This window comes from Cervus canadensis, chromosome 16 (genome assembly GCF_019320065.1).
Source record: "Cervus canadensis isolate Bull #8, Minnesota chromosome 16, ASM1932006v1, whole genome shotgun sequence".
Lineage (NCBI taxonomy): Eukaryota > Metazoa > Chordata > Mammalia > Artiodactyla > Cervidae > Cervus > Cervus canadensis.
In genome coordinates, this window is record NC_057401.1 from 50272010 (window position 1) to 50287419 (window position 15410).

The 15410-nt window shown below is 38.0% G+C and overlaps 1 protein-coding gene across 4 annotated transcripts in view; it reads left to right on the forward strand.

The window, feature by feature from the left end:
* Positions 1 to 15410, forward strand: part of CDH18 (cadherin 18) — a 1183249-nt gene that overhangs the window by 633791 nt on the left and 534048 nt on the right. For 3 of the 4 annotated variants that reach the window (XM_043488845.1, XM_043488848.1, XM_043488849.1), the window contains exon 1: positions 4022 to 4287. The exons of the other annotated variant lie outside the window; for it this stretch is intronic. The gene's annotated coding sequence lies outside the window, so the exon portion shown is untranslated. Of the gene's footprint in view, positions 1 to 4021; positions 4288 to 15410 lie in introns of those variants that run through there. 4 annotated transcript variants of the gene reach the window in all.

Genomic DNA, 15410 nt, shown 5'->3' on the forward strand with positions numbered 1-15410 from the left:
GTTATTTTGAAATGACTTTTATGTGAACATGATACAGACTCAGGTGACCTGTTTTCTTGCCTTAGTAGTCCATTCATCTCTTTAATAAGTAACCTTATAACTTGGCCAGGTTTCACATTTGGTTCAGTAATTTCCAATTTGGAGACTCCATGTTCAATCTTCTTTTGCATGTTGGGAAAATATTTTCTTATCTCTTGTCTTACTGCACTATTTTATTTTTACCGAATCGTCCAAGTTTACTGACATTATTTCAGATATTTTAAAAAATCCTGGCATATACTTTGTGTGACCCTTATGAAAAAAGTAACTACTTCAAGCTAGGGTCCACTAATTAGTATATTTTCACTTATCTTTGAACCCAGTGTTCTTATCACTTATATAGCAACAAGTATCTATTTTATGGAACTCAGATGTAGGTACTATAGAAACGGGGGTGTTTTACTTTTCTCTCTGTCAGTTTTTAACACTGCCCATGAGATCAAATCACGGTCATTATTTTGATAGTTACAGGCACTGAAGAAAACTTTAAAAAGTGTTTTTATTAATCTAAATATTATTTTGAGTAAGGGAGGCACTACTTTTTAAAATTAATTACACATATATTTAACTTTGAAATATTTTTGATCTGCTTTTAGTTTTCCTGCATCATTATTTCCCCAGTGCTCTGCAATTTATAATCTGAATGAATAAAGGTTAACTTTATTAGGTCATCTTTAAGCATATTCATAGAGGTACTATTTTTTATCAGTGTAAATTTTCTTTTATTCTTTTAACAAAAATATGTAATGTGCTATTAGTCACCTAGGCACATAAAATAAATAGCTTCAAAGGAAATCCTGTATTGCTTCATGTTTTACCAGCTGTTTTTCTTTACACAGAAATCTGATCACTTTCTCGTTATTATTATAATTTCAATAATCATTTCAATTAAAATTCAATCACAGCACCATGTTTGTGCAGTTAATTGTCCTAAGCGCTGAATTATAGCAAGGGATATTTATACATTTCATTTACATTCCTTCTTTATTTATGTTTGTAAACATAATCGCACAGCCTCCTGAATTTCCAGGGTAAACCTAAGCATGAGATGGCATCTAAAGAGACAATTTCCCGAGTCTGACTCTCAGAGAGCCACCACAGTTTAGCATTACAATTTTATCTTTTGAGTTTCTATAGTCTGACTAGCATCAATCTCATGTTAGATGCTTCGCTGTCACTAGCGAAAGCGATTCTTATAACTCACAGGGTAACATAAGTGGGGACTCGGGATCAGAAACGTCCATGCTTTCAGTTTCAGAGATTAACTCTGTAATAAATTCTGCTGACTGATGCATTGTCCAATTTCTTGAAGTTATCTTTGACATAAGGAGGAAATAAACACCTGCCTACCACCTGGCTTTCCCCACGCACATGCTCCACACAGGTTCATGTACTTTCTGCTTTTTAACCTGAGAACAGAGGAGACGCACCAAGTGGCTGATGGGTTGGCTTTTCTAGGGCCGGGGAAAGTCAGTGCGGATTCAGAATAGCAAACTTCAGAAGTCATTTCAATCCCTCGGGTTTCTGGAGAGTCCGAAGCCTTTAATCTGAGTGCTGTCTCATAGATGTAAACCCTCCCTCGGGGAATGGGTTCTTTTTCTAGAAATATTTTGTAGTTTTTGGTGATGCTCACAGAACCTTCTCCATGTCTTGCCATTCAGGACCTGTTGGCTTCCATTATGACTGTCCACTCACTGTGCTTCTCATGGTCTTATCCAGGGAAAACCACCAAGGAAGGCTAACAAAAACACGTCAGTTTCAAGTGTGTCCCTAGGATGCTCAGTGCTGCTGTCTTAGCAAAACTTTTGTAGCAAACTGATAAATATTCTATTGTATTCAGCTGAAGGTAGCCAAAGGCTTCCCAGATGGCTCAGTGATTAAAAAATCTGCTTGCAGTGTAGAAGCTGCAGGAAATAGGGGTTCAATCCCTGGATCAGAAAGATCTCTTGGAGGAGGAAATGACAACCTGTTCCAGTATTCTTGTCTGAAAAACCCCATGGACAGAGGAGCCTGGCGAGCTACAGTCCATGGGGTTGCAAAGAGCTGGACATGACCAAGCACAGATGCAGCCAAATAAAGGAGTTAGGCTTCTCTAGAGAATGTCATCATGTGGAATTTTTAAATTAAGCTACATGACCCCACATAGACCAAAAGTTCATCTTTCTATCCTCTTTATCTTTCATAGTTATTCCTTTCTTTGTCCTCCCAGGCCTTCATCAACACAGAAGATTTGAAATGGATTCTTTTTAATAACCACAAATGAATACAATTGTATGTCTAATGCCAGGGAAATCTCATTTAAATCAGAAACTGCATGAGAGAGAATATACAAAACATAATACAACATTGGCTCATTATTTCTGATGCTATTTTTTTCCATACAACTTTTCCCAGAGAGTTTAGATTTTTGGAGTTTTTCTAATTCTAATTGACTCCTAACATCTTCCTTAGGCTCAACAATGCACTTAAATGTGCAATTTTTTCACAATTAGAGATAATCCAATCCAAGTGCTGCTTTCATGGTTTCTGTTGGTTTGTTTAATTGTACCCAAGCCCCAAAACAAATTAAATCCCTCCACATTCCACATCAGTCAAGCCAAATAAAGGTAGTCAAAGAAAATACTAGTTGATTCAAAACATGCTCTCTTTAAATTGCACACATATTCTGACTTCCCTAGTGGTCCAGTGGTTTGGACTCTGTGTCTCGACTGCAGGGGGCTCAGGTTCCATTCCTGGTCTGAGAACTAAGATCCCACATGCTGCGTAGTGGTGCCAAAATGTAATAAATAAATAATAAAATAAAATTGCACAGATTTTATTTAATCTTTGCAGACACCCTCTGAAGTGAGCATTTTTCTCCAGATTTTAAAGAGAAACTGCTGTAGCCTCAGAGAATTGAAACAGCTTAGACAGGTTCTGACATACCTAACAGTCTGAGACAGAATTTGAATCCACGTTTTCAGGCCTGTAGAGGGCCTGTTCCCTCTAACACACTATCTAGCTTGGGAGCATTTATAGTATCAGCTAACCAGAGCAAGTAATGCTGCTCTCTTTGTGGCTGGAATGACTGAGGGTCTTGTGTAATTCTGAATGAATGTATCTGCCAAATGATCCCTCCATTTAGATAAACTCCTACACTTATTTACTACATGGCTTTAAATGGGGCTGCTTGATGTTCTTAATGAGTGAGTGTGGGTGACTTTGTGTTGGAAGAAAGGGCTGAAATCATTTCCCATCAACTGTGAACATAGCCAATCAGGCCAGAAATCCTTGTTATCAAAAGCTATGTACATTACAAACCACTTACATTTATTCTGGAGTAATGGGATGTGAGAAGTTGTGTGTGTGTGTTTTCCTGGCACAAGCAAAGAGAGTAGGAAAGGCATTGCGGTTCCTATTCGTCTTCACAAATATACTGCTGACCTCCAAGGGAAAGCTCTTGCTCATATAAACCCTCCACGCCTTGGGTAGTTGGGGTAAGGCGTTAAAGGGCATCACTCAAGCTCAGTCTCATGGCTACCACCGGACTAGGGATCGCCGATGAATGAGCCAGCAGTTGAATGTTTAGCAGGCTGTGACGACTTTGCACGGAAATAGGAGAATTTATTACCAGCCTGCCACGTCCGTGCCTGCCCTGCCCGCTCTTCCTCTCGTTCCCTCCCAATACCTACTCCCACTCCATCTGACAGTGAAACCCCTTCTGGTCCCGCACTCCCCCTCCCTCGCGAAGAACTGAGGGTCTAAACTGTCACGGAGTCCTGGCCGTCATTTTTCAAGAGCAGAGGAACTAAAGCTGATGCCGCCGGTTCAGAGTATTTTTTAAACTATATATATATTTTAACTATTTCATGAATGGCGCTGCTTTCCTCACGACCTTGCTGCGAGGGGGATGAAGGGTGTCCGATCTGTGTGCTGTGGAATTTCTGCAGCCCCCAAAGTACGCACGATGGGAGAGGAGAGAAAAAAAAAAAATAGAGGCAGAGGGAAAGGCAGCGGTCGCGAGAGCCTGGGAGGAGAGGAAGGAGGAGGGACTGGGAAGCCGAGCATCAGGCGGACAGGCTGTGCCAGCCAATCAGAGGCGCGCTCGGGAGCTGCAGCCGCGGAGCCGAGGAGCCCGGCTCGCAGGAGCGCGGAGCCAGCCCGGGGCTCTCCGAGGACCAGCGCGGCGGGCGCGAGCACCGGCAAAGTCCCCTCTATGATGCTCGCAAATTAAGTTCCTTCCCACCACTTAGGGCAAAGTCAGCCAAGGTAAGGCTTCCGTGAATGACACTTTACCATGGAGTGACATTAAGATTTTGGGGCAATGGGGCTGAGTCCAAACAATATTTGGACAAAATCTTCCTCTCCGGGTTGCTTTCACAGGATCTGCCGCGAATGGGAAAGTTGGAGGTGATGCTTCCTGAGCCTTATCGCTAGTATCCATTTGAAAAAAAAAAAAGCATTTTTTCTTTTTTTTTTTCCTCTCTTAACCAGGAGCGTTGCCATAAAGCCTATGGGATGTGAGTGTGATAACCCAGCTGGGTCTGTGTTTATGTTTATCTTGGATGATGTGCTGTTATCTGCCTTGCCCCTGAAGAAGTTGGAAGAATACTCCGCAGGGCGTATTTGAATCGTGATGACACTAGAATAAGCTGTCGTTTATGTCTGTCTGTAAAAGTGAGGGAAAGCGTTGTCAGAACAGAAACAGGGACGTTGAAATTGAAATTTCCATAGTGCTTCTTAATTATTGCCTTTCCAGTATCCTCTGAAATTACACAATATCTAAGCACTGAAGCTGCAGCAGAGCAAGGCTCATTTTCTCTTTTCTCTCTTTCGTCCCCCCCCCACCCCATGAAACACTTCCATAAATGCTTATTAAAGCTTAAGATGAAACTTTTTTCTTGTTTTAAAGGGCACTATAAATGATGCATGAAAAGGAATTAGGTAGGCTCCTGTGCTCAGCAAAACACTTTATTTAGTACATGCCCTTTTGTTTGTTAACTCTGATTCATTTCTTAACTTCCTGAACCTGACTTGTTTGAGTCTGGAAATAACAATTATTTTGCCTTAATGTTCATGTCTTAAAAACAAGGTAAAATTATGCCTTATGCATGTTTGCATGTGAGTGTGTATGTGTGGTGCGTGCAGATGTGGAACTAGGAAAATCAGTCATGTAACAGGTGAAAGATAAAATTGTATTGGCTAATTATTAAAGTATTTCCTTATATCCATGCCTGCTGTATTTAAAAAAACTTTCAGATTAATCAAGAGTACATCTCTTTGCTGTTTCCCTGTTAAAAGTGTAGAAATACTAAAGTGAAAATCTTAGCTAAAATTATTCTGGTTTTTGGTTTGCTCAGGTGATGGCATTACTGCTTCGAGCTGAGAGAGACAGATCAGAGAAAGATTTTATTATGCAGCCAAAAAAAAAAAAAATCCTACAGGCTCTGACTGACTGTGTTTTGGAACCTTTATTTTCCACTCTGGGATCACCCACAGATTTTTCAAAGCAGGGGGCTTTCCTTATGCAGTAATTGTCTGCCTCTGTTTCAGTGGACTTGTCTTATCAGAGAAAATACATATTTCTGAATCAAGAGTTAGAGGTCCAGACTATCTTGTATGTACCTTGTTGAGAGGAGAGAGGCAGGATGTGATGTTGGTAGAGAATTAGTTCTATAATCTAATGCTCTGGTTCAGGAACCAATCATTATTGGTTTCTTTCAAGCCTTCTGTTATAGGTTAAATTTCAGACTTCCTGAAGATAAATTAACCTAGTACAGCTCAACCCATTTCTTCAGTTAATAAGGCATTCATTTAATGGACCTTGTTAGAGGAATATGCCATAAAACATAGTGATGATGCTTTTTCACAGAGGTAGCTAACTTAAAGGGGAAGAAAACATAAAATGATACCAATGGCCAAGTTTGATTTTCTGTTGACAACAGTGGGAGGTAGAAAAATGAGGATTTGCTATTTTAGATGCAACAAAAATGCCTACTTAAAGATAACCCAGTAGCAAACAGAATATAATTGTAGAGTAAAGGTAGCTGACAGGAAACTCTAGCTGTAACTCTATCCAGGGAATGTTAAAAGTAATTAGCTACAACAACTGCAAGCATGATCGATAGCCACTAGTGCTTAATCAAAGTCTATACATAAAGCATATTGGAAATTATTATCCCTTCTGATGTGCTGTTTGTTTGGATGGATACATTGGAAGCATGAGAGGGAATGAATCACTTGGTTCAAGTTTATAAATTCTTTATGTGAAGGGTGTTATATATAGTAAATATAAAATGCTATTCATTTGGCTTTTATAAACATCATTCTTATGCTTTTGTTGATTTTTATGGTCTGTAAAATATAAAGCACATGTTCGCAAGTTTGTGTGCCCCACTTGTCCTGTATTTGACTTGATGATTAGAAGACTGACGTATACCTTCTATTAGGCAACCTGATATAACTGTCCTTTAGAATTTAAACATGCATGTACACTTCAGCAGATCTAGAAGAGCACATTGAACTTACTGACCTGGAAAAATTTACTAATCTCAAGTGCATGTATCTGATGCAGTGTAGTTGAGTAAAAAGTGAGAGAAAGAGATTGAGAGATTTAAGATAGAGCAGTAAGGTATCCTTTCACTTAAAAAAAAAATAAGTAGAGGACTTTTGACTCTGTAGTTTGCTTAATTATGTGCCTTTCTTGCAGTTGCATTACACATGTCTATGAGAGCTCCTTAACCCTGGTGCTGCTGATATTTGAGGCTATGTCATTTTAAGATGGAAGCGTTTTCCTGTGTATTGTAGAATGCCTAGTAGTATCTCTGTTTTCTAGCCACTAGATGCCACTAGAAGCACCCCCAGATTGTTTGCCAGTAGCAGCACCCCCAAACTGTGGCAACCAAAAATATCTCAAGAAGTTGCCCTGGAGTTGGGGGCAAAACTGCGCTCTTCTTCCATTGGAATTGTCCATCTATAGTTCAGTTTATGTGTTCTACGATGATCCTTCTTCTCTTGCTTTGAACAAATTTCAGCTTGTAGCTGTTTTGTTGGGTCCCTAACAGGAAACTGTGGAAGACCTTATCAGTACTATTATTTATTTTCTGTGAACTGAGTATCTAGGTTGTATTCTCTGCCATATGCTAACATTTGTGGGAAGAGGAAGAAATAAAAGCGGAGAAAAGGAAGTAGATATTGAGTTTAAAGACACATTTCATTTAAATTTGCTTCTTTTAGATGAGTATTTTGAATATGTATATGTTGGGCTGTCAGGAGGGGGCTTTTACTGTAGTCAGTCCATGTGCTTCGAGTCATTTCTAATGCTCAAAGATCTGGAAGTAAAAGGAAAGCATTTTGGTTTGAAGATCATAGATCTTCACTGGTGGTGGTATACATTTAACATGATGGGAAGAAATACCAGGCATGATGATCTGAAGACATGGCAGAGATTGGATCCTGGCATGGATTACTCATGTCACATGTCCCCTGCATACAGGGCATTTTTCCTCATCTGCAAAAGGGGATAAGAAGAGGCCTGGGAACTAAATAATGCAAAGTATCAAAATGGGTTGTAATTTATGAAGGTGTGCATCAATGTTGGTAAATTATCATCCTTTCAATTTCTTCTGTGATGTATTTGTTGAGCACTGACTCAGCATGCTAGATCTTCCAGCTATTCCAGAGTAGTTAAAAATCATCTGTAAGAATTGGTGATGTTAGCTCTTAGAATTTTTTTTTTCATGGATGAAACAAAACATCTAAATTTTGAAATATGTGACTTATACTATGGATAAACCTCAACTTCCTCTCTTATTTATAAGGCTTCCCTGCTGGTTCAGATGGTAAAGAATCTGCTTGCAGTATAGGAGACCTTGGTTTGTTCCATGGGTGGGGAACGATCCCCTGGAGAAAGGAATGGCAACCCACTCCAGTAATCTTGACTAGAGAATTCCATGGATAAAGAAGCCTGGTGGGCTACAGTCCATGGGTTCTCAAAGAGTCAGACAAGCACTTCTGTACTTCCCTAAATAATCTATATTTATAACTTGTTAAAAAATATAGAAATGTAAAAACAGAATACACCTTGAAATCTACTTTTCAATGATACCATTATTATGAGTTTGGAATATATTTTTAAGTGGTTTTAAAATGAATAGATTAATATAATGTCTACATGTAATTAAGAAATTAATATAGATTTAAAGTTAAGAGGGTAGTTGTGTAGAGATGCACACACTCATATAAGCAGGTGTACAAAATTATATGTTTAGATACAATAAACACAGTTTATATAATACCCAACTAATTTTATAGCCTGGCTCTTGCATGTGAGTATCTAGAGAATTCATAAGTATTTAACAAGAATGCCATTATGTACAGACCTGATGTTTAAATCTAGTTCAATGTTAGGGATGCACATGTGTATACAGCTTTCTTGTCTCATTAAGTTGGGAGAATTTCAGACTGGTTGATACTCCTGCCATATTGATTTTTATTCATTGTGACTATTGAATATTATGGCATAGATGTAGTATCATTCATTTTAGCAATAAGTTATTAAATATTTTTAAGAGAAGAATAAGGAGAAAGTCAACACAAATCAAATAATTTGGCATTGCTATCCTGCTGATAGTGACTTTTTGACTTTTATGTGCAGTACATCTTCTAAGAACAGACTTCAGGGGAATTAAGTGGACAGCAGGGAAATGTTGGAGCAGGAATTAATAGAAGAGGAACATTTGGTCTTTTGTACTGTCACATGCCCAGGTGTCGCTTCTATAGATATCAGAATATAAACTTCTACATCAATTTAAGAAACTTGTTTGTAATCTGAGAATAAAATGAACAAAACTTGATCCCTGAAAGTATTTGACTGAAATGTTTGAAAAAGAAAATATATGTCACTTATCTGAGCTCCCCAGGACTGTATTATTCAATATTTTATTTGTACTGCATGGAATATGATAGATGAATTGCCGTTAAAATGAATTTGGCCATTGCAAATACCTCCCCTGAAAAGAGGAATTCAGCTGTGATTTCCATTCATTTTATGTATAGCTGATCATAAGGATCTTCAAATAGATATTTATTGTCATTATATTTTGGCCTTTAGGATTAATGTATGACTTGTATGTGATTATGTATAATCCCAGGTGACTGAAAATTTCACTTGATCTAATTATTTCAGTCTACCTGATGCCAACAGTATTTTAAATAAAAATAGTTAGATGGTACTAGTGGTAAAGAACCTACCTTCCAATGTAGGAGATGTAAGAGATACAGCTTCAATTCCAGGGTCAGAAATATCCCCTAGAGCAGGAAACGGCAACCCACTTAAGTATTCTTGCCTGAAAATCCCATGGACAGAGGAGCCTAGCAGGTTATGGCCCATAGGGTCACAAAGAATCAGACACAGCAGAAGCAAATTAGTACATGAAGGTTAAACTCATAGTTATCTATGGGATCTAAAAGAAGACAGGATGCCGTTTTAACCTATTGAATCATCATATCACAAAAAATTTTGAACCCGGTACTGGCAAGCATATGACAAAAACTCTTATTTATAGTTAATCCTAGTGTAAGTGAAGATTAATCCAGTGGTCTTGAAAACAATTTGCAATCCTTTGACAATAAAAGGAAAATGCAGATTCTCTTGCATGCACCTTCTGGGAGCAAATCATTAGGAAATGAATCAAACTATCCCAAAATGAAAAAGTCCCTCAAGAGGTTAAAAGCAATTTAAGAATGCAAATCCATCTAAATAATGATTTGTTTGTGGAAACTCACGTAATATTAAACTAGATACAAATTTTATGTGCATCCTGATTTTTAGAGGGATCTCAAAAAAATCAATTTAGTTGGATACTGTATTAAGACAGTAATGTATATCCTTTGGACTTTTCTGTATTGTTTATATTATCTATATTTTAAAAAATTATATGTAATTAGTGCCTTCCAGCTGCAATGCACAATATAATTTGAACAAACCATGAAAATATAAACAAAGGCTATTTTGGTTGCATGCAGTTGTGTTGATTTTTTTTTTTTTTTCTTGGTAGAATCTGCTTTTATTGGCTGAGTGAAACAATTTAACTTAACCATAGTTGAGAAAGTCCTGTGATACTGATTGAAAACTAAACCATTTCTGAATGTCTGTTCAATAGGATTTTCAGTTCTGATGACTGGGGTACTGTTTTTTTTTTAAAGGTTTATTATCTCTTTAAAGCAAAAAACAGCTCAAATTCGAATCCGTTTTTACTATATTAAATTTATTTGTGGAGATTATATTCTATTTGAGAAGAGAGATGGTAAACAAGGGAACTTATATTTTATATTACTTGTGGAACATGATTATTGTTAAGGGGAAAGAGGGAAGTGGAATGAGGAATAAAATTTTTGAAGAGATGAGTGAGTGGTGGTTTGATATTTTAGCTGTAATGGCTAGGAATCCCTTCCTTACTGAGAAGGTGACTTTGAATAAAACCTTGGAAAAAGTAGTTGTCAATCGCTAAGTCATGTCTGACTCTTTGTGACCCCAAGGACTGCAGCACACCAGGCTTCCCTGTCCTTCACTCTCTCCTGCAGTTTGCTCAGACTTGTGTTCATTGAGTCAGTGATGCCATCCAACCCTCTCATCCTCTGTCACCCCCTTCACTTCCTGCCCTCAGTCTTTCCTAGCATCAGGGTCTTTGCCAATGAGTCAGCCCTTTGCATCAGGTGGCCAAAGGATTGGAGCTTCAGCTTCAGCCTCAGTCCTTCCAATGAATATTCAGGGTTGACTTCTTTTAGGATTGACTGGTTTGATCTCCTCGATGTCCAAGGGACTCTCGAGTCTTCTCCAGTACCACAATTCTGAAAGCATCAATTTTTTGGGCGTCAGCTTTTTTTGTGGTCCAACTCTCATATGGATATGAACAAACCATATTCCAGGGAGGGTGAGAGGCAAGAAACAGAAGTTCTGGGACAGGAACCTGCCTGATCCATTGACAGAATAGCAAGAAGGCCAGCATAACAGGAGGGAAGTCACAGAAATGGAGCAGGGGAGGAGATACTGGTCAGAGAGATCTGACCAGATCTGGGAAACCAGATCATGTTTAAATCCTATGGAATGGTCTAAGTTCCTTGGGTTATTCCTAGGAGATTTGAGCTGGCATTACATATTCCTGATCAGAAAAGTAACATGAGCTGATGACTTTATTACATTGTTTGGCAAAGGAGGATTAAAAGTGAGGGTGGAATTAAGGTTACTCATCAGCTGCATCTCAGGAGGAAACTGGCTGCTCTGTTGGAGTCAGACTACAGGGGAGCAGAACAGAAATAGGCCAGTTGTGGAGCTATTTCATTCTGGAAGAAAGAAGATGATGACTTGCAGCAGAGTGAAAACAGTAGAGGTCAAGAGGAGAGAGAGGTTGGATTCCAGATTTACCTTGAAATTAAAACTGATGGGACTTGATATTATGTAAGATGTGGAGGTGGACAGTGAGCATAAGTTTGATTTGCTATATCCTGAGCTATAAGGAGGCTGGAGTTGTCTCTTAAGAAGGAAAAGAATGGGCGGAACAGATTTTTGTGGAGGAAGGAGGGCAGACAGCAGATAGGAAGAGCTGAGTCTTATACATTTTTAGGTTGAAATGCACAAGTGGATATGTCCTGGAGTCAGTTGAATACACTGGTGTGGAGTTCAGAGAAGAGCTATCTCCTCAGGTAGGAAATAAGAGCCATGAGTCCACTGACTGTCTTTAAAGTGGAGAGGCTAAATATGAATGAAAAGATGAAAAATACACAGACCAGGAGGTGGAGCCGCCCCACATCTATAGGTTGGAGAAATGAAGGAAACCCAACACAAGTATTTGAGAAACAGTAGCTGGAGATGAAGGGACAGAGTCCCATGTGTAAAGGGTCTTGAAATTCAGAAGATGTACTTCAAGGAAGAGACTGTCTTGAAAAACATTTTGAAGTTTTGAAATATAAATATAAACTATATAAGTATATATTATTATAATATATAAAATACTATATATATATATATATATATATATATATATATATATAAACTATATAAATATAAAAAGTTTGAAATATAAACTTCCAGGGACATATAGACACAAACCTAACTTTTTTCATTTGGATAGTTTTATTTTAGACATAAAGAATTCATTTCCTTAATGGAAAAAAAAAGGTTTTTCTTTGAAAGACCTTATTCATTATAGTTGTTTACTTTTTTCAAAGTCATCTATTTACAGGAGTCATTTTAGGTTCAATGTGAACCTGATGTTAGACACAACTGGAGAAAATTTTGGTGTCACCAAAGCAGGTATTGACACAGATTTATTGGTTTAATTACCTGTGGATTTTATTCATCAATATAGTCCTTCTAATATTTTTATTAGCCTTACTTAATTTTGAGCTTCCCTTGTGGCTTAGCTGGTAAAGAATCCGCCTGCAGTGTGGGGGACCTAGGTTAATCCCTGGGTTGGGAAGTTCCTCTGGAGAAGGGGACAGCTACCCACTCCAGTATTCTGGCCTGGAGAACTCCATGGACTGTGTAGTCCATGGGGTTGCAAAGAGTTGGACACAACTGAGCGACTTTCTATTTACTTAATTTTGATGTTACAGTTGCTGTCTTTCAGAACCTGATAAATTTGCAACATAAAATGTATCACATCTACTGATAACTGGAGTTTTTACTTCTTGAAAACTCAAATTATTCTAAATTACAATACAAAAGAATAGATATGAAGGGGGTCCTATAGCCAATATTCCAATTAAGAAATGGTATGTTTTTACTTTGCCATCTTACTAATAATATATGTCCAGCCTTTGAAGTATGGGAGAAATATATTAAGAACCAAGATATAAATCTTTGGTTTCAGCTTCAGGTATGAGGTGACTATAATGTTGTGAAACTGATCTTTAAGCAAAAATGCAGGATGACTATATTAGTGGATTATATTAATGATGATGATGCCAATTAAATCATTCTTTCACATAGCTATTCCAACACACACACACAAGCACAACTTCATGACTTTAGGATCACATTTTATTTCTTAATCATACTGATCATTGTTTAGATTAACTAGCACTTTATCAACCAAGTTCTACTTAGAATGTTTATGATCTCAGCTAAATTAAGTGATGTAGCTTCTGAAACCCTGAATACTCTTTGGAAGGGCTGATGCTGAAGCTGAAGCTCCAATACTCTGACCACCTAATGCAAACAGCTGATTCATTGGAAAAGACCCTGATGCTGGGAAGGATTGAAGGCAGTAGGAGAAGAAGATGACAGAAGATGAGATGGTTGGATGGCATCACAGATTCAATGGACATGAACTTGGGCAATCTCCAGGAGATGGTGAGGGACAGGGAAGTCTGGGGTGCTGCAGTCCATGGGGTCACAAAGAGTCAGACAAGACTTGGTGACTGAACAACAATAACTTCTGCAACAGTTTTATGAGAGAATTTACAACAATGCATGGAACAGTTTAAATGATGTGTAAGGGCTGTATGTGACTACACTGAAGGCTAGTGTGATGGATAGAGCAATGGTCCCCAAAAAGTCAAGGTCCTAATTCTTGGAATCTGTGTGTATGTTATGACATGTCAAAAGAGGATGAAGCATACAGATGAAATTAGGATGGACAATTAAATTAAACTATGCTAAAATAAGGAGATAATCTTGGTTTATCAGGATCAGGTAGGCCCAATGTCATCCTAAAAGAATGTAAAAGAGAAAGAAGTAGGCAAACAGGAGGTCAGAATGACAACATGTGAAAAGGAATCAATCTGATATTGCTGGTTGGAACATGGAGAAGGAAGACCAAGTACAGAGTGATTTGGGAACTGTCTAGAAACTGGAAAACAAAAGGATTCTCCTTTACAGCCTCTGGAGAGGAAGGCTGCCATGTTGAAATCTTAATTTTAGCTTGGTTGTGGCTCATTTCAGACTCCTGACCTGACCTTTATCAGACTTCTGACCTATAGAACTGTAAGATAGTAACTTTGTTGTTAAAGCCAATAAGTTTGTGCTACTTTGTTATAGAACCAGTAGGAAATGGATACAGCTAGCCCTAGAAGGGATATTAAATTGAGCCTTTTATAAATGACCCATCATGCAAAGTTTTCTGAGAATAAAGATATACAATATAATTGAATATATAATATTAATACTATTAATTTGAGATTAGTATTCTGTCCAACATTAAACTAATGAAATGATCATGAAATTGAACCTGAATTATGTTTCTTGAAGCAAATGTTAAGAGTGAAAATTCTTCTTAATACAAGAAAATAATGTTACCAACTTAGTATATGCTTTCATGTCCCCAGTAAGTGTGTTGTGCTTCTGTTAATATGAGTTTACTGGACTTTGGATTCCTGTGTCCAGATGTGGTTTAAAAAGTATTGCCCAGCATCCAGTGCAAACACTAATGTACAAGTAGAGTAAAATATAGACTCTACAGCAAGATAAACAAATAAACCTCTCCCATTTTTAATTTTGCCACATGGGAAATATTTACTAAACTTTTTATCAATTAAAAAAGGCAAAGTTAATTAAGGTAGAACATTCTATAGCTTAGAAGGTAAAAGATACAACATGGTACAATTGAAAAAGATGGATTTAAAATGAAAAAAATAGAAACCTGTGGTCTTCTAATCTAGATACTTTTTAAGTAAGTGATGTTGCTTACCCTTTTCAGAACTGTTAAATAGGGCAAAAGTATCCTCCCAATTTGAATGGCTCTTTCTCATGTTTAAAGCATAGTATTTATATAAATGTTCACAGAATACTGTTGAACAAATTTCAAATATATAGGAAATAAATGAAGTAAAGCAAATCACCTAATAATATTTGGTGGATTACAATTTTATTTCAGTCTTTAAAATGTCCATGGATATTGTTTGCTCACATCAGCTTACGGAAGCCCCCTTTAACATGTGGTTCTAATAGTGGCAGTATGACCCCCTGGGGCTCAGGAGCCACACCAAGGCAGGAGGAGAACCTTAACTCCCACATTGCAGGTGGATTCTTTACCAGCTGAGCCACCAGGGAAGCCCAAGAATACTGGAGTGGGTAACCTATCCCTTCTCCAGCATATATTCCCTGCCTAGGAATCGAACCAGGGTATCCTGCATTGCAGCCAGATTCTTTACCAGCTGAGCTAGCAAGGAAGTCCCGTATTTTACACCAAGTCTCCTCTAATCTGGGCAGTTGGTGATGTTGGAGGCATGGAATAAAAATTGTCCATCTGAGCTTCCAGATTCTGGATCCCAGTTCCCCAATCTGCTCCCAAAGGCACCCAGAGGAAGGAGCTACTCTGAGTTACATGTCCAGCCCTGTCACATAATCAGGTGACATTTCCTTTTGTGTCTTTTGTTTCTCTGATTCATTT